The sequence below is a fragment of the Opisthocomus hoazin genome, chromosome 1 (assembly GCF_030867145.1).
Source record: "Opisthocomus hoazin isolate bOpiHoa1 chromosome 1, bOpiHoa1.hap1, whole genome shotgun sequence".
NCBI classification, from domain to species: domain Eukaryota; kingdom Metazoa; phylum Chordata; class Aves; order Opisthocomiformes; family Opisthocomidae; genus Opisthocomus; species Opisthocomus hoazin.
In genome coordinates, this window is record NC_134414.1 from 154,463,641 (window position 1) to 154,489,081 (window position 25,441).

The following is a 25,441-nucleotide window of genomic DNA, read 5'->3' on the forward strand; positions in this document are numbered from 1 at the left end:
TTAAAGAGGCTGCTTTCTTTACATGTACATTAAAAGCTAGGATATGATTTATGATTGATATTTGAACCAATGCAAGGTCACATTCAGACAAACACGACATTAATGTATTTGCTATTTGATCCAAGATCCAAGGTCACGTTCACACAATGTGTCCTCTGACTATTTGCTATATTTTTAATACTGCTTTAATGAACTCAAAGCTCTGTTACTTTCCCCACGTGTCCCAAAACTCCTTACCCATTTATCTGGAAGTCATCTGTTTTTTGCTAAATTTTGCAATACTGTACAGATGTCTTACAAGGTAATTACATAAGCCAAGGTTTTGAACTGATAAACAGTTAGGGACACCTCGACGTCAGAAATCAGTGCTCAGATTGAAAGTAGATCTGGTTGCATAGTATGCCCAGAATTAAGAGAATTTTAAAAAAAGGAACAAACCCAAAATCCCACAAAAACTATGTCTTAGGAACTGCATGCACATATTACATATCCTAAACCATTCTCCACTCTTTTTCTAAAAATAATATGCAGAAATAAGTTTGAGTGGTGAAGTCAAAGTTGACTCTGACAAGCATAGCACTTACAGCCTACACATCTGTCCTAACATGCTGCTCAATGGAAACTAGATTCTCAAGACTGAACTAGAATGTTGCAATTCTTTCCTCACACATGTGATCACGCATCTCAGATTATGCAAAGTGGCTTCTCAACAATTTTCTGACTATATTGTGATATTCTACAGAGACTTCATTTGCTGGAGGATAAAGATATCTGAGGGTAAAAGGCAAATACAAATTACATTTTAGTGTGGTGAGTTGATGATTACCTCCAATACAATAAATTTTTGAAGTAAATAAAATGTGACCTCCTTGCTAAGTCTCCTGCAGAGTACATTTTCACTACATATGGTCAAAATAAACTTCAGAGGGTAACAAATTAAAGACATCTGTACAACTAAAATTGTCAATTGAAATTATAATCTCATACATACAGAGGCAGTGCCAGGCAAAAATTTTGGCCATTTTCCATTAAACATATTGACTGTGCTATTACATAAGCCTCTGTGACTCAGAAGTTCTATTTGCTCATATGGTTGATAAAAAAAAAAAATCAAACAGACAAAAAAAGCCCCATAACATGCATGACCGTCCTATTTCGAAAGACATTGTAACTTTTACAAGCAAGGCTGTCTAATAACTCTTACTAACAAATGTTAAATTTCAGATATACTATATTTACGAAAAGAAATAAAAACTAATTACCACTAATTTACAGTGTCAAGCAAAGACTTTGATGCACTTTCTGAAGCTCTGATAACATTTCAACAGTCTCTAGGGTTCATGTATATGTATGGATACCTTAAAATGTATTCTTATAAACCAGGATATAAGAATCCCCTTTGGTTTATATACACAGACCTTTATGCATAATAGCTATTGTTACATATTGTTGATAATTCCTTATTGGCAGGACTGGTAGTAACGTACCCTTTAGAACTTAGAATCTTTGCTGTGTTATAAATAAAAATACCTGCCTTAACTTTAAATCTATAGTAAAATGAAGAATAAGAAGTAATTAACTGATCTTTTGTTATGTGAGCATATTTTGTTATTCCCGTATGATTTCAACCTTGCTTACTCTTTGACAGAAGAGTAAAGGGATGTTCCTGTGACAGATACTTCAACTGAATACAGCCTAATTCAAGGCCACATATTGTATATAATAATATTATTATTATGCCACATAATTTGTTATTTTACAGATATAAAGTAGTTTTGAGTTTGTTGACTGGTAATGAAATTTATGAAGTTGTATATAATTCTGTCAGCTTAAACAACATGATAAAAGCTTGAGAGCATTAACTTGTGACACTACACAAATGTGAAAGGTAGAATTCATATTTTTTTTTACTATTAGCAGCATTAAATCACCAGGAAAAGAGCAACTTTGGGGAGAAGAAACCGAAAAAACTTTAATTTCCATTGATTTGCTCCCAAAGACACAAAATTTTCACACCATTGTCACGCCACATTGTCCTATCATATTTCCCTGCTCTCTCCCCTTCTCGCTGCACTTACAGTCGCCCCCCCGCACACAACATCCCTAACTACTGCCTGTGCAAACAGCAAACACGCTGTAGCTGGCTCAGAACTACCTGTTGCAACTGGCTCGCTGGTGCTCCAATGCTGCTTGGCAATTGACAGGCCAAACAGAACAGATAATTGTTGAATTCATATTGCATCATTTCCCCAGTAGGGTCAATAATGTGTTTTCCTTTCTTCTTTCCAGTTGCCAACTTTCACAAAAATTACAGAACTTTAATGTCTTTGCAACCACTCCTCTGTCAAATTTGACAAGACTTGCAGGTTCAAAGTTACTGGGCGGGGGGAAGAGACCATACTGCATATACCTGACTTTCTTCGGTAACTAGACTAAAACACGTGAGAAAACAATCCTGAAGACAGTTTTCACCACAGCAGTTTTGGAGCATAACTCTTTTCCAAGACAGACCTGGACTTTTGACCCCTCTTTTTTGTTTTGTTCAGTTCACTTTCAGTATTTGCTTCATATTTCCTAAGGTTTGTAGAACACACAAACAGTACCATGGGTGCCTAAAGTTATGGTGGTATTTGGAGTATTCTACAATTTTCCAGGTCCCCTCACTTTGACTCCCAATCTCATACTTTATTAAAGAAAAGCATAATTGGCTGTGCTTAAAGCAATGGTTAAATATTCACTTTGGCTGAGGATTTCTGACCTGTGGGCAAAAATACTAGTTCTTACAGACTACTTAATGGCAACATTCTTCCTGAATAAAGAGCTACTGTTTTGGAACAATACTTTTTCTCTAAGAAGAGAGAGAGAAAATAATAGAAAAAGATATCTTAAATTAAAATGATAATGCAAAACATTGAAAGATGCTTTTGACTTTATAGTATATTGATTTAAGATGGTGAAAAGCTTCACTTGAATCTTACCTGCCCTTCAACCACAACCTAGGCCTTGCAATCCCCTTTTTTCAGAACACGTAGTCAGACACAACCTCCCTACGGGGCAAACTCCCACATTTTGCCACCCTGGATCTCATTACAGAGGTCCTGCTCAGAACAATCGAAATTCAAAAAAAAATCATAACTTTGCATCTGTATCTTCTACTGCAATAGCTCTCCTAATTATGACCAGCATTCCTTTAAAAGGAATGTGAAGCCTCTTAGTTTTCTCTTTTCATTTACAGCTTAAACTTCCACATCTAAGCTTCGTCTCCTTGTTTTCACTTAGAACAAAAGTCCAGCTACTTCGGCATCTGACGCTGCAACTTTTTCTTCAAAAGATCAACAACAACAAAAAATATCTTTCTGCCTCAAATATACCTCCTTTTGAGTCTCCAGCACTCTCCCCCTCCCCAAATCTCAGGTTTCAGTTTCGGCTTTACCCTGGCACACTCAGCTTCAATACTCTTTCAGCTGTCCTATCCCTCTCTTTCATAAACCGTGTCAACCCATCCCCAAATCACCTCCTTCATCCCCTCAGGTCCTCTGGGTCTTCTCTCTCCGCCCCTCCAGTATCTGCACAGCTGCACTCTTCTCACCATCTGCAACCCCTGGCATGATTCATCAGCAAACATAACAGACTATGATTATTCACTGTTTGAAAAGCTACAGCGGAATTTACATCTGTTTCTGGAAGAGACTCAAGAAGCCTGAATTCGCCTTCTTAGCAGAGAACACCACCACTGTGTATTTTCGGTGGCTTTATTCCACTGATAAGCTTCATTCCCTTGTCCAGACATAATAACAAACATATTTGACAACCTAAATTCAGCTTAACAGAAGGATCTATATTCTATAAATGAGAATGACCATCAGACAAGATATTACAGATTTAGTGCAGTTTACTTATTCTTCAGTGTTCTACAATTTTACTCATTCCTTCAAAGTATTTTTACAGGCTCTAGTTGCTCAGCTATTACATTTACATAAATAAATAAATAAAACCTGCTAAAAATAAACCTGCTTTGATTTAACGGCATGCCACAACTCCGAGTACCCAGAGTGGAATGTGAAAGAAAATTCTTTCACTTTTTGTTGTTGTTATTGTTGTGTTTTTTGTTAAGAAAAAGGCCTTCAGTTTTGTTCTGGTAATTTAGAAATTCCTACCTTAAAAAGTTTTTCTTTGTGATAAATGTGTCACACAAAAACAAAGTTTACACTGGATTAGCATTGCTGACAAGAGTCTTGGCAACAGGTACGAATGCAATGAACCTACATTTTTGGCAAATGGACATCAAGTACTTGTACTTCCAAGCTACTGACACGTCAGACAGAGGATATACTTAGGACACACGACTTCACAGTTCTAAATCAGGTCACTTGCTACAGTGGAGATCACAAGCCTCACACTCCTGCATGATCAAAAAATGCCAAAATACAACCAATTATTTTCCTGCCATCTAAGCTCGCATGTCATGAAGGGTGTCTACTTACCAGTTCAACAGGCCCACACTGACAATAGCATCACCATCGCTGCCTGCCTGCCGCCCCACTTCTCCTCCCCACTTCTTCTAACTAAAGAAGCACCTGAATTACAGAAAGGTGGAAGAAAAGCAACAGCTCAATGAAACAGCCAGGATAAGAAAACCTGTTTAAAAAGTCGTATATGTACTTTCATATACCAGTTTTAATTCATGTTGAAAGGCATTTTAGCTGACTGAATCAGACTTTGAAAAAAGCAAGTTATAGGGACACAGCACTCACAGCCCTCTGCAGAGCCAAACTGAAGTTGTTGGTTGAAAATAAAGTTATGTTAAGGGTACAGTTTGACGAGCCAACTTCAGTAATGTAATAGCTCCCTGACATCAAAACGATATCCCTTCCGTAGCTCCCTGACATGGTCAGCCCTGTGCCTTCCCTCTTCCTTCTTCACTTCCAGCCACACAGCTCCATCCCGCCTGCGCTGGCTCTCGCACTTGTCTGACCTCTCTGGCCACGTCTATAATAGTAAATAAAACAGAGCCAGAGCACAGGCTCCAGCCATGCTGTTAGCGTGCTCTCTGACACCATTTTGGCCCGTACCAACCCGGCACTCTCCCAGACAAATGCACAGGCACAGTTAAGGGGACAGCAAATGCAGAGCAGCGAACTGCTCCCCACTGGCAATCTGGATGCAACCATGCTGTTTCAGGAGGAAGACCGTAAGGTGTGTGCAATCTTGCCTCTTTGTTCCAGGTCCAGAGAACAGTCCCCGGCGTATTTCCTAGTGTAGGCCCAGCCTCAGTGAACAATTCAGCTCATTAAGACGGTAGAAATGTGACACAGGAAACACATAGCTAGAGACAGCTGAACAGACTCACTCAGCGGCAGCAAAAAGGAAGGAAAGAAACACAGGGATGGGAGCAAAGGAAAGAATCACGAAGAGGGAACTTGACTGATCTTTAACAAGAGTCGCTCGATCAGATCAGGCCATATGGTGTAACCACACTTCTCACTGTAAGCCTCATATTTGCAGGCCTCTCAGGAACACCACAGGGAGTGGATATCCTAGTCTATTTTTCTTTTTTCATTTTTATGTGTTCATATATAAATATACATAAACACACACACACATGCGTACCACGTAGAAGAGAAAAAAAATGAATGACAGCTGCAAACTGAACAATTCTATTCTTACAGGATAATCACTATTACATTTCCACGAGATTTATTACAGGATTTAAAATCTTCAGAAAATGCAACTCCTTGTAAATTTGGTTAGAATGATGGCAGCTCAGTACGCTGAAAATCAGGTGCCCAAAACATACATTTACGTTAAACATTTGACAGCTGTTTGAAAATATTGGCCTATTTATGTACAGTCCCATCTGTAGGAGAGCACAGTACACAAAATCCACAGCTGCTGCTTTTTTCAAAAGCAGTATCCTGTGCTCCTGGTCTCTTAGTAAGATATATTCTAAAGCTGCTACCTGATTTCTTTCTAATCAGACTGGCCTGCTTAACTGCACACAACAGTCTTTTGTTCTGACATGGATAAGAATGAATAAATAAATAAATAAAATAATTAATTTCACAGGTGAAAAACAGTTCAAATTTCTTATGTGCTCTTCCCTGTGGGCAGCCATGTGGAATATGAATATACACATGACAGCATTTTTAAATTTCACATATATACGGCGTAACAACATAAGTCTACCTTATGCCTTCAGAGCAAAATTTCCAACAACCAACTGGTCAGAAACAACCACAGACAGAACATTCCTTTGTTTACATAACTCTTATAGCAGATCTACATCCATACAGCATCTCACACTGACAATAAACCCACTCGAAACCCCTTCACAATGCAGCACACTTACTGCAAACTGAATGTTTTCCTACAGGCTAAGAAAAAAAAGATTTGAAAAGCCACACTTCAACATTTTCAACTTTGCTGAGTAAACTTCAATGTCCAATATTCTGTGCGTACCCACACTGGCTAGTTTTTCAAATTATTCTTAGGACACCTAACCTTCCTCAGGAATCTAGTTCTAGTCTCCATTAGGAACATAATTTTTATGCTAGTAACACATAGTTCTTGTAATCTTCCCCTGAAAATTACCAACACACCCACAATATTCACTATGACCTGCATGTTGCCATTAATTTTGTTTTATATTAGCATCAGAGTGGGTGAATTCATCGACTGTTGTAGTGGAGCATTCATCAGCCCTGTCGTACAGAATGTCATCAAGCACTGCCTGCTAATAAACCCAGGAGTCATTCACCATTCCTCCCCCTCGAATCCAAATGGTTCCATATTCTATTTTTCAGCCTTACTACTGTAGGGAACATTTTCCACACACGTTGAATAAAGACGCGAGAAGGTTTTGTTTTGTTTAATATGAGCCTGCACTATAACCCCAATGCCATGTACTTAATAACATTCTTGCTGAGCCAGTAACACTAACAGGAGGCTAGGAAATGTCAACAAGTCTTGAAGTCTTCACTTTCAAACAGATTTTGCAAACAGACAAAAGTTCTGCCACCTGAACACTTACATTCTGGTTTAAATTCAGTGTTTTCTTCTGTGAATTGTTATATCAATAATTTCCAGTAAATAATTATTTCAAACAAAACAGGCATGTAGCACTCTGTAATGAAAAACGAATGGCAATACAAGCCTATATGCAGATACTAGAACTCACTCAGACAGCATAACTGTGCTGGATGCACGGATACATGCAACAAGACAGCAAGCCCTGCCTCCAAACCTTAATCGTAGGCTGTGGAATAGTTTAAAATGATCCATTTTTTGTTAAATCTAAATAACATTAGGACAGATTGTGGTATTATTTTTCCATGCAAAATGCATCAAACTCTTAACTATTCACAACAAGAAATGCTCTCGGCTCTGGGATTTTATACACTCATAGATGAGAAAGAAGTTACTCAAACAGCAGTTAATTGCATACCGAACAGCAGGTCTGGTTTCCTTTCACATACTTATCAACAAACTGAAATTGGACTAATGAGACATGAAAATATGAAATACAAAAATACTGGACTAACTAGCTTTCACATGTATTTCAGCCACTTGGAATCAAATGCCAAAGAATCTTACAACTTCAGCAGTTGTTAACCACTCTGAGTTCCTCAAGGCAGACACACTTATGAACAAGTTTATTCTACTATTTGGAAAGATTAAATGAATAATCTCTTATACTATCATGGCTTTTAAAAAATTTGTAGACTATCAGCATTTCTAAAAAGGGATAGGTAACTTGCCAAATGCATACAAATTTATCTCATACTGTTAGTGTTTCCACAGGCATGAGACAACTTGATCTTAAAACAGTATGTTTAGATGAATATAGTACCACAGAACAAACTTCGCCTGTTTGGTAGTTCTCATCTTTCAATCTGCAAAGTAAAAAAAGTTTCTACAGCTTATGCTTACAGCATTTTAAAACACAGCAAACAACCACACAAACCAGTCACGTAATAATTTAAGCCTAAATCAGGATTAGAATACCAATGAATTTATTTTATAATTTATATTAATCTGTGCATTAGAAGCCTGTCACTGGACACAGAAATTATATTTCCTAGACACTTAAAAGACACATGCAATGCATTTATAAATAAATATTGTTTCATAAGCAGAAACTATTGGAACCGGTATGAGGAAGTGGAATCAGATTTGGCAACATCTCAATGCCACATGCAATCTGGTCACACAACAATCTGCCCATATCAATTTAATGCTTTTAAAACATGCCAAACATCACACTCTAAGACAGAGATTTTAGTTTTATTTTGAGGATAGTGATGATTTAGAGCCTAACCTTACTGGATAAGTACTTTTTCATTCAGAGAATATTCAGAAATTTCATGCTGAATATTCAATATTTAATTTACTGGTCCTGTGAAAAGCTGAGCGCTCTACTTCTAAAATTTTAAGAGTTCAGAATTCTACTGGATAACGCCTTTATACAACTTTTACACAGAAGTCTAACACAGCAATAGATACTGACACATAAGGAAATTTTATTTACTCTGTTCTCCTGATTGCGCTACTACTTTCCATTTATCAACTATTTGTTTGCTCAGATTTCTTTCCTTGTCAGTTGACTATACATTAATCACTCTTTACAGAAATCCTACCTCAAATGTTTTTTTTTCTCTAGCTGTTCAAAAGCAATGCCAAGATAGCTCCCAGTCAATGCATTTACTCACCGCTTCATGCAGCATCTTGCAAAGCTGAAACAGAAGTTGTTTTCCAGAATCTTTCCATTTCATGTGTACATTGGTGATAACAAGTGGATCTTCATCAATAAAAAGCTGATGACATTCTTTCTTAAAAAAAATTAAAATACAGTCAACAAAATTTCTCAAAGCTTACTATCCTAATTTTACATTGATATCATGTAACATAATGCTTTTTAATGTTTCTTTATGCTTCTTCAGAAAAAAACCTGTCATTTCACTTGGGCTAAAATTCATTTTTAAATGACTGAGGCTTTTAATACAACACCTAGTTTTACAGCAGGACTACACTGACATCTAGCTAACTAGGGTATATGACTGATATATCACAGCATCACTCTGATCTTTTTTTCTTCATACTAGAAAAATTCAAAAGCACTCAACTAAGACCACTACAGTGAAAGCTCTGTGCTATTTTAATTATCTGTTCTAAAGGAAAATACTTTTACTCATAAAGAGCATTCTCACAAACGTTCAGGTATTTATGTGGATAAACTGTTAGAATAGCTAATGGTTTCCAAAGTGCATACTCACACACGTCCCACAAGATGTCTTTGCAATTGGCCTTTTAAGTACCATTAACACCCCAAAGGTAAAGATTTTACTTGTATATACTTTCTAAGGCCTGTTAAAAGAAATTACAAAGAAGTGCATACATAGCTATAAAAATAAATAATGGTTTCACTAAGTTGACGCCCCTCTCCACCCAACTAAAAAACAAACAAATTAAAGATTCAGGGAGATTTTGCAGAAGCAGTCAGATTAAATCAAAAATGTCAAAAATCAAAAATGCTGTAAGAAAATGTTTCTATTTATAATAAACATGAATTCAGCTTCATTTATTTTCCAAGATAAGTATGGCATTCTCTTTTCTTCGCCTTTGCAACAAATATGCCATGTGCACAGAACTCAGAACTCAAATCTCAGCAGCTAAGCTAAGGCGAAGAGGAAAAAAAAAAAGTGCTATTTGCAATTTTGAACTAAGAGCTTCTTCTACAAAATACTAAGAAAATTTACATTGCCTTCCTTGACTACTTTGGGTCAACTGTGAGCACTACAGTCTATTTTCTAGAACAAGATTAATATCCTAGGCCATGTATCCTGCTCTCCTGTAGAACATTATCTTCTCTAGTATTTTTATAACACCCAACACATAAATATTAAAAGCATAATGATACAAAATCACAACTGAAATGCAACGCTTTTGCCATGGTTTAAAACTCATAATGCCCTTTAAGAAGACTACGGTATTTAGGGGTATGAATGGAAAATGCAGACATTAAAGAACTACTGAAAAGCAAGTGAGAAAACCACCAGGTTTTCAGGACGCACGGGTTTGTCATAGGTAGCCGAAACTCCCTATGCTACCTGATTGTAGAGGATGACAGTCAATATCAGGCATCAGCAGATTGATGAGAACTTTTTTTTGGACTACGCCAAGTGTTCCTTCCAAACATGGGAAAAGAAAGGGAGCGTGCTGGCTATGCAGTTCTACAAACCGCTGATACGGTCTGCGCACACTCCCATCCTTCTGAAACACCACATGGCGCGACTCAAAATCTAGAAAGCTGCCACTACAAGTAACCGAAGGGCCAGTGGCTGCTCGATAGCTCACGCCAAGTAACAAAGGTTATGACGCTGGGTTAGCTTTGCGTGGACTTGTGACCACATCACATGAACCACAACGGCAGTCTGTTTCCGCATGAGACGAGGTAGCCTCAATATTAAGTCAGTGATTCAGAATTTATAAAGGAAACACTTTTTATAGCTTATCAGTTTTGCTACCTGCAAAGACCATGTGGATTTCAACCCAGTAGTCAGTGTTAGATGCCAAAAACAAAGTCTGTGCATGTTCTATAATACAAGTACAGTTTGACTAAACCTTTCCTTCCCAACAAAACTTGTGCAATCCCTTTCTATGTGCAGCACTACTAACACATCCAATGCCACCAGAGTGCCAGACATCATCATTCCAGATAATCCTGTATGACGAATCCTCTATTGACACTTCTTCCATCAGAGAGCTCAGGAACAGCTACTCCCGTCAGCGGGGCTGTGCTAATCTTGACATGAATACAAGGCAACACCTTTTAGCACTCCTTTCCATTACTTTCTGAATGCTATCTTTTTCACTTGCTTTTCAGAAAGCAAGCGCACAGCCCTGTAGGGACAAACAAGAACGTTTTTCTCATCAAACCGCAAAAGCGAATACAGAGGGAGCTCCCACCAACCCACTCCAAGGGTACAGGACTCTCCTCTGACCAACCGACTGGTAAAAAGCACAACGTGCCCGACCAAGCCAAGCCAACAACAGCAACCTCCAAGCACGCGTTTTCTACCTAACGCCCAAATTCATTTCTCAAACCAGGGTAAGGACGATTCAAACACGCTGCATTTAAGACGCAACAGTTGCAAAACAACACCTTGTACGACAGCACATCGTCTTCTCCTCTGTTCCCCCCGCCCAGCACCCTGAAGTGTCCCCAAAGTTTCCAAGGTTGCACAGCACATCATCTTCTCCTCTGTTCCACCCCCCCGCACCCTGAAGTGTCCCCACAAAGTTTCCAAGGTCTCACAGCACATCATCTTCTCCTCTGTGTCCCCCCCCCCAGCACCCTGAAGTGTCCCCACAAAGTTTCCAAGGTCTCACAGCACATCTTCTCCTCTGTCCCCCCCCCCCAGCACCCTGAAGTGTCCCCACAAAGTTTCCAAGGTCGCTCTTTACCTACAAACGCCAGCCTTGGCCAGGGCCGGCTCTTGCTCGTCCTTCGGCCCCTCGGACCCCGGGCTGCCGCCCACCGCGGTGCCGGCCCGGCGGGGCAGCTGGCGCGAAGCCCGGGCGCAGCAGCGGGAACCGGTTACAGCATCTCCCCAGGCCAGCCAACTCCTTCTCCTCGCCCCCGCCGGAGCTTCGCAGAGGGCTTCAAAGCGCGGCGATGAGGTAAATAAACAAAGAAAGAAAAAAAAACAGGACAGGTCGTTAGCGAAACCGCCATCGCCTCATGGCTCCCACCGCCTCCGCGCCCTCCCCGCGCCGCCCTCGGCCGCGGAGCCCCAGCCGGGAGGGCAGTGCAGCCGCGTTACCGCCGGCCCGCAGGCAGGCGGAGAGGCGCGGCCGCTCGGCGCCCATCGGCGCGGCGGGCCGGGGCGGGCAGGCAGCGGCGCTGTCAGCGCGGCGGGGCGGGGGTCGGGGGGTGGCAGAAGTACCTCGGCGCTGCGCCTGACAGGGTCTGGCCGGCGGGCTGACAGGTACCGGAAGTGAGGTCGCGGCACACACCTCCCGCAGTGGCCGCCCGCCATTGGCTGGGCGGGGAAGAGACCTGCGCGGGCCGGGCGCAGCGCGGGGGCACGCGCGCTCCTCCCCCCCCCCCCCCCCCCCCCCGCCGCCTCCGTCCGCCCCTCCCGCCCCCTGGCGTCTGCGCGCGCCACGGGCCGCTTACCGGCGGCGCGCGGAGGGGGCGCGAGGCTGAGGCGGGGCGGCCGCCCGCCCGCCCGGGCCGCGCTGAGGCGGGGGGGGGGGAGCGGCCGTGCCTTGGCCCTGAGGGGACGGGGAAAGCGGGGGCTTCTCCCGGAGCGCGGCCGGCTGAGAGAAGCTGTCCGGCGTTCGGAAAGCGACTGCGGGTCGCGTCAGCAGAGCATAAAAGCCCGTAAATCCTGAATAAAACCCGGCAAAGCACTTCAACAGGGCTTGGTAACAGGCTTTGGCTTCCGGAGGCTCTCAAGTCTTGGAGAAGTAAGCAGAAGCGTAAAGACGGTGGTTTTAAAAGGAGGTCAGCTCCACCCCCCCCCCCCCCCCCCCCCCCCCCCCCCGGTATCGATTTCTGCTCTTTGGCTGCTTCACGTATGTTACATTTCTGGGAGATCCTCATGATTGTGGTTATCGCTTTATAAAAAATATCACTGGTGCTTTTTTTGGTCTTAACAGTTGCATTTTCACTTTCATGTTCACGCTCCATTTTTGGGGAGAAAAAAAAACCAAAAAACCAAACCACTTTCTTACTGACCTGAGTAGTCAGTAACACGGGTGTCAGGAGAAGAAGCCACCAAGACCCATTTCATGAGCCAGCAGTGTGCCCTGGTTGCCAAGAAGGCCAATGGTCTCCTGGGGTGCATCAGGAGGAGTGTGGGCAGCAGGGCAAGGGAGGTTCTCCTTCCCCTCCGCTCTGCCCTGGTGAGGCCCCATCTGCAGTGCTGTGTCCAGTTCTGGGCTCCCCACTTCAAGAAAGATGAGGAGCTGCTGGAGAGAGTCCAGCGGAGGGCTACGAGGATGATGAGGGGACTGGAGCATCTCTCCTGTGAGGAGAGGCTGAGGGAGCTGGGCTTGTTCAGCCTGGAGAAGAGAAGGCTGCGAGGGGACCTTATAAATGCTTACAAATATCTGCAGGGTGGGGGTCAGGAGGATGGGGCCAGACTCTTTTCAGTGGTGCCCAGCAACAGGTCAAGGGGCAATAGGCACAAACTGAAGCTTACAAAGTTCCAGCTGAGCATGAGGAAGAACTTCTTTGCTCTGAGGGTGATGGAGCACTGGAAACAGGCCACCCAGGGAGGCTGTGGATTCGCCTTCTCTGGAGATACTCAAGACCCGCCTGGACAAGGTCCTGTGCAGCCTGCTGTAGGTGACCCTGCTTGGGCAGGGGGGTTGGACTAGATGATCCCCAGAGGTCCCTTCCAACCCCTACCACTCTGTGATTCTGTGATTTCAGATGTTATTTGACAGGTACCAAGCGCAAACACGTGCACCTTCTGCTTATTTTTACTCAAAGGAAACAGAGTTTGTGGCAGTTCAGAAAATAGAAGCCCAGGCTCAGAAGGGAAGGAAGGACAGCAGTGCCCAGGAGGCTTGGCCCCTACTGCAGCGAGGACCGTGTTTAATTCCATACATTTCTCATAAATTTGGATTAAGCACGTGGATCTGGACACTGGCGTGCTCAGTACAGGAACAACAGTAGAGGCTGAAAATCCACCAGAAAGCATGCCTCAGTGGGAACCAATAAAAGCAGCATCAACAGCAGAAAACAGAAGCTAGCGAAAGCCCTCACATTTACAGTAATTTAAGGCTTTTTCTATTTCAAGACAGTTCTGGTCACAGCCTGACTTCTCAACCGGTAGCGCTGCTCTGAGGTCTGTCCCAAGCCAGGCCAACACCCAGTGCCGCAAGAATCTGTTGATTTAGAAAGTTAATTCCCAATTTTAACACCTACATATTTCCTCACAGCCTGTGTGTAACAGGGCTCAGCTGATAACAAGGATAAGGGAATATTTCCATAAGAGATGTTATCTGAGCAGACGAACTTTTCATTCAGTTTTGTTTTCTCCCTCTCTCTCCCCCCCCCCCCCCCAATATACACAAACAGAATAAGCTTCTGTGCAGTTACAAACATATATTGGTTTTCTGTGGGTGTGTGATCAGCTCTTCAAACTATTTCCCCGCTTGCTTGTCAAGGAAGCTATGGAGAGTGAGGACACTTGTATTTGAGTTTCCATACTGAGCTTTCAGGCTGGACTTACAAGGTCTGTTTGCATGCGTACTCGTATTGCTGGTCCCTGAGCTGATACTGTAAAAGTGCTGCAGCACAATTCTCAAAAGTAAGATCTTGCTATAGTTGCAGGCTTTTGCCTTGGGAATTTACACATTTTGAGGGAATTCACCACATTGGGGCTTTGCCGCTGCCAGTGAGAGGCATGCCAGGCTCTCTTGGCTTTATCCTAGCTGCCGAGCCCAGCTAGCTTTCCCGAGAGGCAAACAGATCTTTTGTACATCTTGTCCTGGCTCACATGCTAATGCTGTCCCAAAGGCAGTAAAAACACAAAATATTTGTTGGAATTTAGAATGAGTTGTGGGCTGTTTCCTGTTTATGAGCTGTGGGTTCCCCATCCCACACTCGCTGATAACCAAACTCATAGCAACCGCTGTCCACAGCGTGGTCAGTGAAGAGGACTCTGTTATCCCAGACATGGAGAAGAGCGCTCTTACTCCCTATTTTGGAATTGTTTTCGTCTCAAGAAGCTGCATGCATTTTGTCCATAAAAATGGCTGGTGTTGCAGAAAACATCTGTAGCGAAGGAGGAGAATGTACCACGCATCTAAAATATTTACCCAAGAGACCATACTGATTCCTTTTGTACCGAAAGCGTAGATTACTGACTGGATTGCATAAATTGGTATCGCAGTTCAAATCTTAATAACATACTAAATAACATAAACATCCATTAGCTATTTAAATGTGCAAGCTTTCAGAAATCAGAAATTAGATTATTTACTAGGCTTTTAGCTGGAATAAGCTTTAATTAGTGTTATATTCTATTAATATGCAATAACCATATTACTATTGCCTAACAGCTCGACAGTTGTGAAACAAGCAGCCAGACTTGTGCAGTCGTTGATTTTCCATCTTTCCGGTAGCCAGCTGGCTTTGTCAGAGGTCTCCACAGTCATGTGCAGCATTTCTGTCACAAAATGTTTTCGTTTGCAACACAAAAACGCCTTTCCATTTGTTTAAGGGCCGGATACGGAGCCTCTCGCAGCAATTCTGTGGAAGCAGATGAGCAGATCCAAGTCAGCACAGACTCATTCAGAAGTTTGGGACGCGGACTATACCAGCAAAAATCGGCAGCGCCTCCGCCACCTCCTCCAACTACTGGTAAAAATGCAGGAAGTGGGCTGACCCCGTGCTCAAATATTTGCTGTGGTTTCTCTTGCTGGTCTGATGATAGAGATTTTAACAGACAATGTGCCTCGTTTTTGCTGGGTCATCATGAAAGAATTTCCCAACAAAATTGATATAATAAGTAAAATAAGAGCCTTCCCATTTCAGTATTTATTTGAACGGGAACTGTAGAGACCAAGCATTGTAGCCAGGATTTTGTAAGCTGAAATAGGACACATATGGTTGCATTTCTCTTTGTGTGACTATGGAAGTTTTACTGAACTAACAGGTACTAAATGAAAATTATTTTAACATTGTTGAATTACTCTTCTTAAGAGAATACAATTGGCTGGACCATCACACGACAACAAGTTTTATGAACAGAGATCACTAACACAAGTATAGAAAACTATGCAAGACTTTTTGGAGTATGGTTTTGTGCATGCTGAATCCTGCCCCTTTGTGCCTGGTCAGAATAAGTCAAAGCCAGAAGTCCCATGCGATAATGAACAGGATTACATCTGATTTATTTAAGTTAATATGTGGGTTACGGGCATACACAGTATGCAAATTATTGTTAAAAGAGCAATGGTCTCTCACCAAATCAACCCCCTTAAAAAACTCCAACAACCAAGCAAACTGGTGAAACAGAAGACACCTGTGAGATTTCCCTGTCCTGACCTTTCATTATGAAGCTGTGTCCCAGCGTAGCAGTCTTGTTCCGGAAATGTATGCGCAACTTTGCGTTGTTGTTGGTTTTAGGGCAGGTTGCCTTTGAGGGTTGGTTGTTTTTAGATGCACGTCTCTCTCCTGGATTAGAACAAAACTCTAAGACTAAAGATGATGAATGAAAATGTTTTAAGATACATCATGTGAGGCTCATCTGCCTCATTTTAATATGACAGGTTTTGGATGGAACCAGGGTGCAGGTTACAGGTTTACACAAGTCTAATGTTCCACAAAACTATTCAGACATTGGATATTTTTTTTAATCTAGGCTGAGATTTAATTTCCCAGCAAAAGAAGCAATTAAAGTTGTTACTTATATTTCATTTTCATTAGAGATGTTTACCATGCCATCCCCTCAATGTAAGGTATGGACTCAGTCATTCAGATCATTTCTATCCATATTTGAAAGTGACTTTGCGCGTTACTCTTTACTTACTAGTCAAATAATTCATTATTTCTCAGAGTGTCAAGATCAAACATTCCAGATGTCTGTACGTCTCTTCCTGTGTCAAAAAGACTAAGAACAGTTGCAGGTAAGATGACGGTGCTTTAAACTTATCAATGAACTCTTCTTAACCCAAAATGTTTAGAATTTCTCTACTAACCAATACTCTTTTTATGCTGGTGCTGTCATCATCGCTGTGGATAACTGAATTACTTTCAACAATGATGAGAATTGTTGAATTAACATTTTTTTAATATGACAGGTCTCTCCCTCCCCCTCGCTATTAATGTCAGTGTCATTTCTCCACTTCAATAAAAAAGTTATTCTTTAAAGAACAACTATTAGCAGTGAGCAAGCACCTTTCTTACAGTAATGCAGGATACACACATTAAGGATGAACTGAAAGAGAAGGGGAAAACAGTACCCTCCTCAGCTTTTTCTGAGGGGAAGCCCAGACCTGAACCTGCTGCAGCATGTAAAGGAACCACAGGGGAAACTATCAACTTCAGAACAGTTTATGGGAATAAGGTATTACTCTTAAAACTCAGCTGTGCTGTTCCAAATCCCCCCTACCTTCTCATCTGAATCATTTCTTCCTCCAATGTAAGATTCCTTTTCTGTACATTTTGTTTTGTACTGGACACTGTACTACCAGATTCAGCAGGATTTAGCAGATTTATTTATGGTTTTATTGTCTCCAAGAACTGCTAAAATATCAGGATTATAAAATTACACAACTTTAGAAAACAAATCACTGCTCAGTATCTTGAACTAGGGACAAGTTTTGTTATTCTGTTACTGGGGGTTTTTTGCTCCTTCCTTTGATGCATATGGTACTTGCCATGATGTGTCACTGAACGGGCAACAGTTTCCTCCCATATGTAAGTTTTTTTCCCTGTTATCCTTGGAATTAGATACACTCTTAATTTAATTAATTCTTAATTGAATTGTTTAATGCATTTTAATTTATCAATCCCCATATTTCTACTGAAATACTATTTCTACCAAATACTCTTTGAGCGTTTCCTATTTGAAAGAAAGAGTTTCTTTTCTTATCCAGGCTTCTCGTTTCTTCCTACTTTTGCTCTGTTGGCCTAATGACATCTTTGTTGCCCCTTTTCCGCCAATCTGTTTCACATTCAGTGTTTTATCTGTCTCACTGAGATTCTCTTCTTGGGCAACATCTTTAAAATCTCTCCCTATCATCACCACTGTAACTGTGATTCATATCTTATTCATTAGTTGACTATTGCAACATCTTTTCTGGCCTCCATTCTTCCCCCTCTCCAGCTAAAGCCATCTTTTACTGTCCCTCTCAAGTCTCTTTACTATTTATGGCAGCTCCGTACCCCTCTCTGACATCTGCTTCCAATTCCCAACCCTTCTTTCCTGTAATACCTGTGGTCTCCCTACTGTCCTTTAATAATCATGCAGAAAATCTGCTTTTTCCCTGAAGACTTTGTGTATTAGCAAGACAAATTGGAACAAAAAAGCAAGAAAGAATGTATGGTGGAACGTGTTTCTTAATGCAATTATTAGCAACTTCTGCTTGGTTTTCTTTGAAATGTGTCCTCTATAATTCTGCAGCATGTATGTACTCCCTTGCATGCCTAGATTAGCTTATGCTGTAACTGGCAAATTCTCCCAGTGTACTTCAACCAATTCTTATTTATCCTTGTCTGACTTTGGTTGTAGCCTTAATCTAAGCTTCAGTAGTTTCTGCGCCTTTGCTCATGTTTTATGCAGATTTCAAGAAGGATTACCAGGTGAATGTCAGCTTGCCATGATCTCATCTCCTTGTAAATAATTCAGTCCAAGTGCAGAAATTAAAACTGAAGTTGGAATTTATGTTTGCCTCCGTACTAAGTATGTACACTTCAGACCAAGTTCTTCATGCACCAAAGGTGTGAGCACATTTATTTAGCAAGCAGATGCAGTGAGTTTAGAAGTTGTGTTGCTGCCAGAGCACCCAAGGAGAGTCACTGTGAGTCATGTGCATGTACATTTGTTTTGGTGCAAAGTCAGGTGGCTTTTGAAGATGAGTTTAAAGCTAGGCTGTGTTTTTTTGTTTTTTAACTGAGGCAATTAAAGGGAAAGTACAGGTTGCATGCTGCTTTCAGAGTGGTAGCACACGGCTAGCAGGTAGGATACGCACCACAAAGTACTGATACTTTGTACCTATGCCAGTGCCTTTTCCAGAGCTCATCTAATCACAGTTTTGCAGCCCTCCAAGATCCTTAATGCAAGCAGTTTCGTCTCCTGGTTGCTTTTACTACTGCAAATGTAGTTTTAGAAAGCCTCTAATGTACTCCCCACTGCCCCGCCCTGAGAAAACGCATGTATTTGTCTCATACTATCAAGTAAAAATTTTAAGTTTGGGTTCTAGGGTGTGTAAATCTGAGACTTACTCAAAGCAATTAGCTGAGTAACTATTCAACTTAAATTGTTTTCCTACCGTCTTTCCAGGCCATGACTAACACTCACTGTGCTACACCCAGTCTTTTCCAGCATTCACAAATGATATACTGACTGTATGCTAGAACTGCCTTGTATGAAGAACAATTGTGTATTTCACTTCTGGGCTCTTTGCTCAATCATTGCATATCTACAAGTCAGATTTTTAAACAAAAGCAACACATGTATAGTTGGGCTGATGCTTTGCAGATACCAGTTTTTCCCTCACACTTCGACTGTCAATGTTCTTGTTCAAGTATTTCTCACTGTTCTTTACACTGGTCAGCTTTGCTGTGTGAATAGGAACTGCTCATAACTAAGTCCCAGTCAACTTTTTTAAAAGCAAGACTGTACTTCTAAAATTGTTTAAAGTGTTTGATAAAAGAATTTGCAAACAAGATATTAAATAACACAGAAAGTAAACAGAAGAGAGAGGTCAGATGAAATCTGAAAACTCATGCAGATTTACTGTGCTATCAGCCAATTAACAAGCTTGTTACTTGCTAGAAATTGAGGGCAGCCTCATCTCAGGCCAGTAGCAGAAAGGCCACAGCTTTCTCATCCCGTGGCCTCAGAAACATCCCAACACCCAGTTCCACCTTTTTTATCCTTGTGCTACACTGCACCACTCCTCAATTTTCCCAACTCCAGCTCTTTGCAGGGCCGTGCTGTGAACCAGATCAGGGGACCTGTTCCACTGAAAAATAGTAAAATAGAGCAGCAGGAAATAAAAATTATTTCCTGATCTAATTCATGGTACCCTCTCCCACGTCCTGGAGAGGCGGCGTGCTGCGATGAAGGAGCACTGGCCCCATTCCTTCCGCCTGCACTACCTCTGAAATCAGGCTGGCATCAAACCACAGTCGAGCCTGGCCAAGGAAACAGAGAAGGTGACGACTGTAGCGGATGATCTGAGGGATAAGGAAGGAGAGTAAAGGGCTTATTTTAGTTAGAAGGTGGCTGTAGGGAATCCTGGAAAAGGAAGTGATTTTCAACTGGATCGTGAGGAGCAAAGCCGGAAGATGTCTGTAGGACTGGAGTGTGAGCAAGTTCTGGTTGTTTGGACATGAGGAATCTAAGCAGCGGCAGGAGCCGTGACTTTGAAAGCCTCCGAGCTCGGAGAACTGGGGAAGGATGTCATTTCAGCGACACGAAAGCATCAACTACTAAGACTATATTTATCCAAACCGTAAAGAACAATTTTAAATAAGACGAGGTTTCAGAGCTGTGTTTAGCTGGAAGACCTGTGTGGGAGAAGGGTGGATACCTTTGGACTTTGTTAATAATTAAGTGGAGGAGTGTGTTAAAGCCTGTGGAATGGATAGCATGGTAGTAAAAATACTGTGACTCACTGAAGTTAGAGGTTAGCAAACAGGCAGAAGTAAACAAAATTGCACATGACAGATCCTTGTGCAGCTAGACCTGTCTCTCGTTAGTGAAACCATGCCTGAAATGCTCCATTCACTTCCAGAAACCTCATGGAAATAATCTGATACTGAACCTACAAAAATAAAAACTGTTGTGTTCAGAGCTGGATGCAAATCCAGCACGTTTTGCAAAGATTTCCTATAATATTTGCAATATCCAGTGTATTTTCCAAACAGTTTTTTTTCCTCATAATAATCCCTGAGCTAATATCTTGGCAGTTAAAAAAAAAAAACCCACAAAGAAACCTTCTTTTCTCAGATCATTTCACTGACTCCAAATACAGCGAGAGCCAGAATAAAAATCTGGATATACGGTTTAAAAAAGGCAACAGCAAGGACTTCTGTATGGGGCAGGCCTTTGATGTCTGCTTTTCTGCATACTAGTGTCACCAGATGTTTCGGTTTTAACTGAGTTATTTTAAAGTGCTTCACCCCTTTTTTTAAATTGTTATTAACTTTTGCATATATTAATATAATTCTCTTCTCTCTTTTTACCTCCTTTTTATGGCTTAGGGTACCTTTCGCTCTAGAAACTGGCAGACAAAATTCATAATGTTTCAACGTAAAGCAGCAAATACTCAAAAGCTGGTCTCCTGCCAGCTGCCTCCCTCTCAGGGTTCGCATACGCTTGGTGTCCGAGTTCCCTGTTTCGACAGCCATAGTTGGAGACCCCAAAGTTTCCCAGGCCACTGGGAAACGCCAACGACAGGACAGGCAAACGCACCAGGTGGATCACTGGTGCCATTCCAGAAGAAGCTAAGTATGAGAAGCATCATACAAAAGTGTTTAATTAGAGCCATATCACAGAGTTTTGCATCCATTTTGAGTCATGCTACCTGATTCCAGTTTCTTTGATTACCTAATTCATCTGTGTTTAACTCTGCAAATATTTGCTAAAGAACACAAAATATTTGCTGTTTATCCTAGGGTTCATCATTACAAATGTTTGTTTAATGTCCAGACTGGGATTTTCAGATGTATCCGATAGGTCAGTATACCTCCAATTTATTTCTATTTAATCTGGAAAGTAAAAAATCTTGTCTGTATACCTACCCTGTAAGTCTCCTCTTGAAATGTTTACATTCTGGGAGTTTACCTGTTGAAGCTATGTAAAAGATAAAGTGCCCTGTCACTCTCCCGCATGTCAGCGGGTTTGTCATCACGCTCACATACATACACACGCACAAAAAAAAGTCTTTAATGCAACATACACAGAGCGAGCTACCTGTGCCACTGAGAAAATGGGGTGAAGGCAAGGCACTGTTATGTTATTATAGGGTAAATGAGGCCGGATTAACCAAGGGTGTGAGTGTGCTGACATCACCTAACTACCTGGTGGTAGAATTACAAGTGCTGTCTCTCCACTTTAGATTTTACAGTTAGATTAACCATTACATATTACTGTGCTCTAAGACAAGTGCTTTGGTGTAAGTAAAAACAAATCTAAGCCTTTTTTTCAACCCAGTAAAGCTCTAATTACAACACAAAGTGAAAACGCATCTTTTTCTTATTAAGGGTAATGCCGTAGGCTACTTTTAGAGCTGGAAACTGAGTCAGAAAGAAATCCTCAAACCAAGGTGTTGCAGGCTACAGAACTGTATTTTATGGTGTTCTGGCAGCAGAGTAGTCTTTTGGGATAACGTCAGTGTAGCCGCTCAGCATTGCTGGAAACAGTCAGTTCTGTTCCCTCCTCCTGTACCTTCCTTTGGGCACGGGCTCCACCATTTACCTGCTTTGGGCTTTGGTATTTTTCAAGTCCCTTAGTGAGTCAAAATTTGACTCACTGGATAGTTTTCTGTAGGTTAGTGAGGTGAGCTGAGCTGACTCAGCGGGGAGCTACTGAACACCAGAGCAGGCAGAAGGGCGAGCAGAGGACCTCAGAAGAGGGCAGGAGGAAGAGAGATCTTCCCCCTTGCAGCTGTGAGGTATTACATCAGTTCAGTTGTTTGTTAAACCACACCTTGGAAGAAGGTGGTAAAGGCCACTCGCTTTGGATATTTAAAAGTAGATCAAGGAGTGGTTGAAATCACTGTTGGGTCATTTGGTTTCCCAAAGCACCAATATTAGTTTTATTCCTCTTCTCTTCCCCCTATCTTCAAACCCCTTGACTGGGGCAACGTCCCTTTTAATAAGCACTCACTGTCCTTTGCTGTCCTCTTTTGATCAGTCCTTAAAGCCCTATTTCTTTTGTGAACTTTTTTTTTTTTTAATTAGTTGGCTCTTCATTGACTGCTATGAACGTAATTATACTAGAATTCTTGCTCCTGTTTACCAAAGAAGTATTCAGTTCTTTGGGACAAAATCTTGTAATTTCACTTATTTTGTAGAGTGCTCTTTGCCTACACATAGCTAAAGATCCTAAGACATTCATTTGCTCTTACACAAAAGACAAAGACTCATACATTATCCCACTATCAATACCATGAACTATACACAGGAAAATATGTATTATTAAGTAAATAAAGGTGAACTATACTTTAAAAAGAAAATTAGAATGGACTACTGGAATCAAAATGTACTTAATCCAAGCCCAATTAATCTCTGATTAAAAATAAAATATTAATAGAATGCTGATTTTTTTTTTTTCAAACTCTGTAATTCCTAGAAGATCTCAGTTGGAACAACTGACCCTTTTTCATTAATTTTTCTGTTTCTAGCTCTTATATTGGTTTTTTCACTCCAGAAACAGAAACTTTCCAGCTGGTATATATATTACACTAATGATGCTTTGATTTAGAAATATACCTACAGATGTTCAATTAATCTAGTCAGATTTTAGTTACCTTTGAGACCTAGCTACAGTGTTTTCTTCTGGAAGGTGTTCATATTATGTTTGTCCCTGTGGTTCATCAAAGTCAGGCTGTCTTTGGACAAATTTTGGTTGATTTCATGTTTTTCTCAGATATCCACTCATGTCCATAAATTTTAAAGATGTCTATTGTATTACCGGAGAACGTACCTTGAAATCAGTTTTAGATTCAGTTGCTAACCCGGCGGCCCTGCTTTTCTCTTCTGTAAACAGTGTTAAATAGCGTCCAATGGGTCCGAGTCCAGCAAGGCTGTTCATTAAATAGTCTCCAGGTAGAGTTACTCCGTAGTGAAGGGACAAACCCTACTTTAAAAGAGAAGTTTGAAAATATAAATGTATGAAAATCTATACTGAATGCTTCTTGCAATGTGCATCTCTCTGCAGCTTTCTGAATATAGCTTGCTGAACTGGATACCACCCCAGCAAGACACAACAGGCTGGACCCAGAGCAGCCTGTACCTGATATGAGGTTTCTGATAAGCTCCTGGATACCAAAAAGATTGAGCAAATATGTTTTATACAGTAGTCTACTATTTTGTATTGCTTTTCCATTCCTGATCACAAGTTATCATAAAGCCCATAAAAATTAGGTAATGAAATTCTAAGGCTTTGTTTCTCCAGCAGAATTAAAACTTACTTTTAAAAAATATTCATGTGCCTGATGAAAAAAACACCATCTTTATTTGCTGGATTAATCACTTGGAGCAATGTGCTAAATACATTGAGCCGTTCTTTTTGTGGAACGCCAGGATCAAGCCTTCATTCTTGGCAGCCACGTCCTTCATGCCGTGCATACTGTAACCCACCGTTGTTATTTTTTATCCATCATGGGAGAGCTTTACAGCAAATAAAGGGACAGCTCCTCCCGGAGAAGCTTATGCTACAGCAGGAGGGAGTGCCCAGAAAGAGCAGCGGAACACAAGGGTCACAATAAAGGTCATGAGGAAAACTTGATGTGGCACACATATTTTGTTAACGCCGCTTTGGACTTGGCATGCTTCATCAATTTTTGAGGGTGGTATTCAGACTGAGGCTCAGGAGTGCAAAGCTGGTATTGAAAAAAAAAAAAAAAGGAAAATAATGGACTGCTGAGACGTACTGGATGCAGAGACATCGTGGAGGAAAGAAACAGAGACCTTCAAATTGCACTTTGTTGACGGTGAAGAACTTTGAGTGGAGCCTGCAGGCAGGATGGCCATCAATGCTTCTGCCCTTTCGTCTCTATTAGTACCATGCAACCTGGCCATCCCATACCAAACCTGTCAGCAGGTTTTATCTCTTTTTTGGGAGGTTCTGTGAGATACAAGTGTTGTGATTATTTTTGCCTTGCCAGGTTCACCGGTGTAAAAGAGAACCCAAACCAGAAAGTTATTTTAAAAAAACCCACCAAACAGCAAAATTACGTTCTTGTCTTCCTCCCATATCATTACCAAAAAGTATCGGTGGTCAACACAGCAAAACTACAACTTACAAGGCAGCTGATGGAAGGTCAGTTCTCATGCCGATCACACAACAAAGACAAAATTATAATCCCTGTCTCAGGGGTAACATATGGATACATATATTTCTTGTATATATGCAGCTTTTATGGACATGCCTCCAAAAAACTGTGCCAGAACTTACAGAGAGATGAAAGCGGAAACAGAGAACCCATTGCTTCATACTAACCTTTCAAGCATTAAATGGATTAAACCAGCATTGCTTTTCAGAAAAAGAAAGAATAATATCTGCAGTGACTTAGCTTTACAAAGTGCAATCATTTAGTGTTAACAAAGTTATTCTGTCCATTTGCCATTAAGCAAAGAAACCTTGCACTGCTGACACTCCGCCAGTGTATAGTCATCATCACAACATCACTTTTAACAACTCAGCCCTCCAGAAAACAGCAGAGCTTGCCAAGAACACTGACAGGTCGTAATCACGAGTTGTTCAAGCCATTCCTGTAAATATTAGTCAAAGCGAATTTAGCTACTGCAGGTTCTACAGGGAATGTATGTACGGAATAATTTAAACAAAACAAAGAACTTTTGTGTTTACCTCAGGCAAAACACATCCTCAAACCCCATGTGAGACGGCGCGCGCTGAAGCCCCGGCGGGTCCGTAAGCACATCTTTTTCTGTCCTGCAGCACACATGGAAACTACATCTATAGCACACCAAAAGAAACCAGATTGTAACACGCTGCTGCAAGCA

At 41.3% G+C, this 25,441-nt stretch overlaps 1 protein-coding gene and 2 long non-coding RNA genes across 15 annotated transcripts in view; 1 reads left to right on the forward strand and 2 right to left on the reverse strand.

Annotated features, from left to right (window-relative positions):
• PPARA (peroxisome proliferator activated receptor alpha) overlaps positions 1-12,282 on the reverse strand; it is a 44,182-nt gene extending 31,900 nt beyond the window's left edge. For 2 of the 5 annotated variants that reach the window (XM_075442395.1, XM_075442423.1), the window contains exons 1-3: positions 11,946-12,051; positions 11,464-11,659; positions 8,709-8,828 (exon numbers count right to left, since the gene is read on the reverse strand). The gene's annotated coding sequence lies outside the window, so the exon portion shown is untranslated. Of the gene's footprint in view, positions 1-8,708; positions 8,829-11,463; positions 11,864-11,945; positions 12,052-12,178 lie in introns of those variants that run through there. The other 3 variants (XM_075442416.1, XM_075442408.1, XM_075442401.1) reach the window with 3 other exon arrangements.
• The window catches only part of LOC142364081 (uncharacterized), a 42,824-nt gene continuing 29,593 nt past the window's right edge, over positions 12,211-25,441 (forward strand). Inside the window, exons 1-5 of one of the 2 annotated variants that reach the window (XR_012766137.1) lie at positions 12,300-12,471; positions 15,240-15,379; positions 16,577-16,647; positions 21,368-21,428; positions 23,634-25,293. This is a non-coding gene — a long non-coding RNA (uncharacterized LOC142364081). Of the gene's footprint in view, positions 12,472-15,239; positions 15,380-16,576; positions 16,648-21,367; positions 21,429-23,633; positions 25,294-25,441 lie in introns of those variants that run through there. The other variant, XR_012766138.1, reaches the window with a different exon arrangement.
• The window catches only part of LOC142364079 (uncharacterized), a 32,759-nt gene continuing 20,806 nt past the window's right edge, over positions 13,489-25,441 (reverse strand). The window contains exons 6-11 of one of the 8 annotated variants that reach the window (XR_012766134.1): positions 25,287-25,394; positions 23,400-23,552; positions 21,494-21,545; positions 16,551-16,631; positions 16,067-16,195; positions 13,489-15,268 (exon numbers count right to left, since the gene is read on the reverse strand). This is a non-coding gene — a long non-coding RNA (uncharacterized LOC142364079). Of the gene's footprint in view, positions 15,269-16,066; positions 16,220-16,550; positions 16,632-21,493; positions 21,546-23,399; positions 23,556-25,286; positions 25,395-25,441 lie in introns of all 8 variants that reach the window. The other 7 variants (XR_012766128.1, XR_012766129.1, XR_012766130.1 and 4 more) reach the window with 7 other exon arrangements.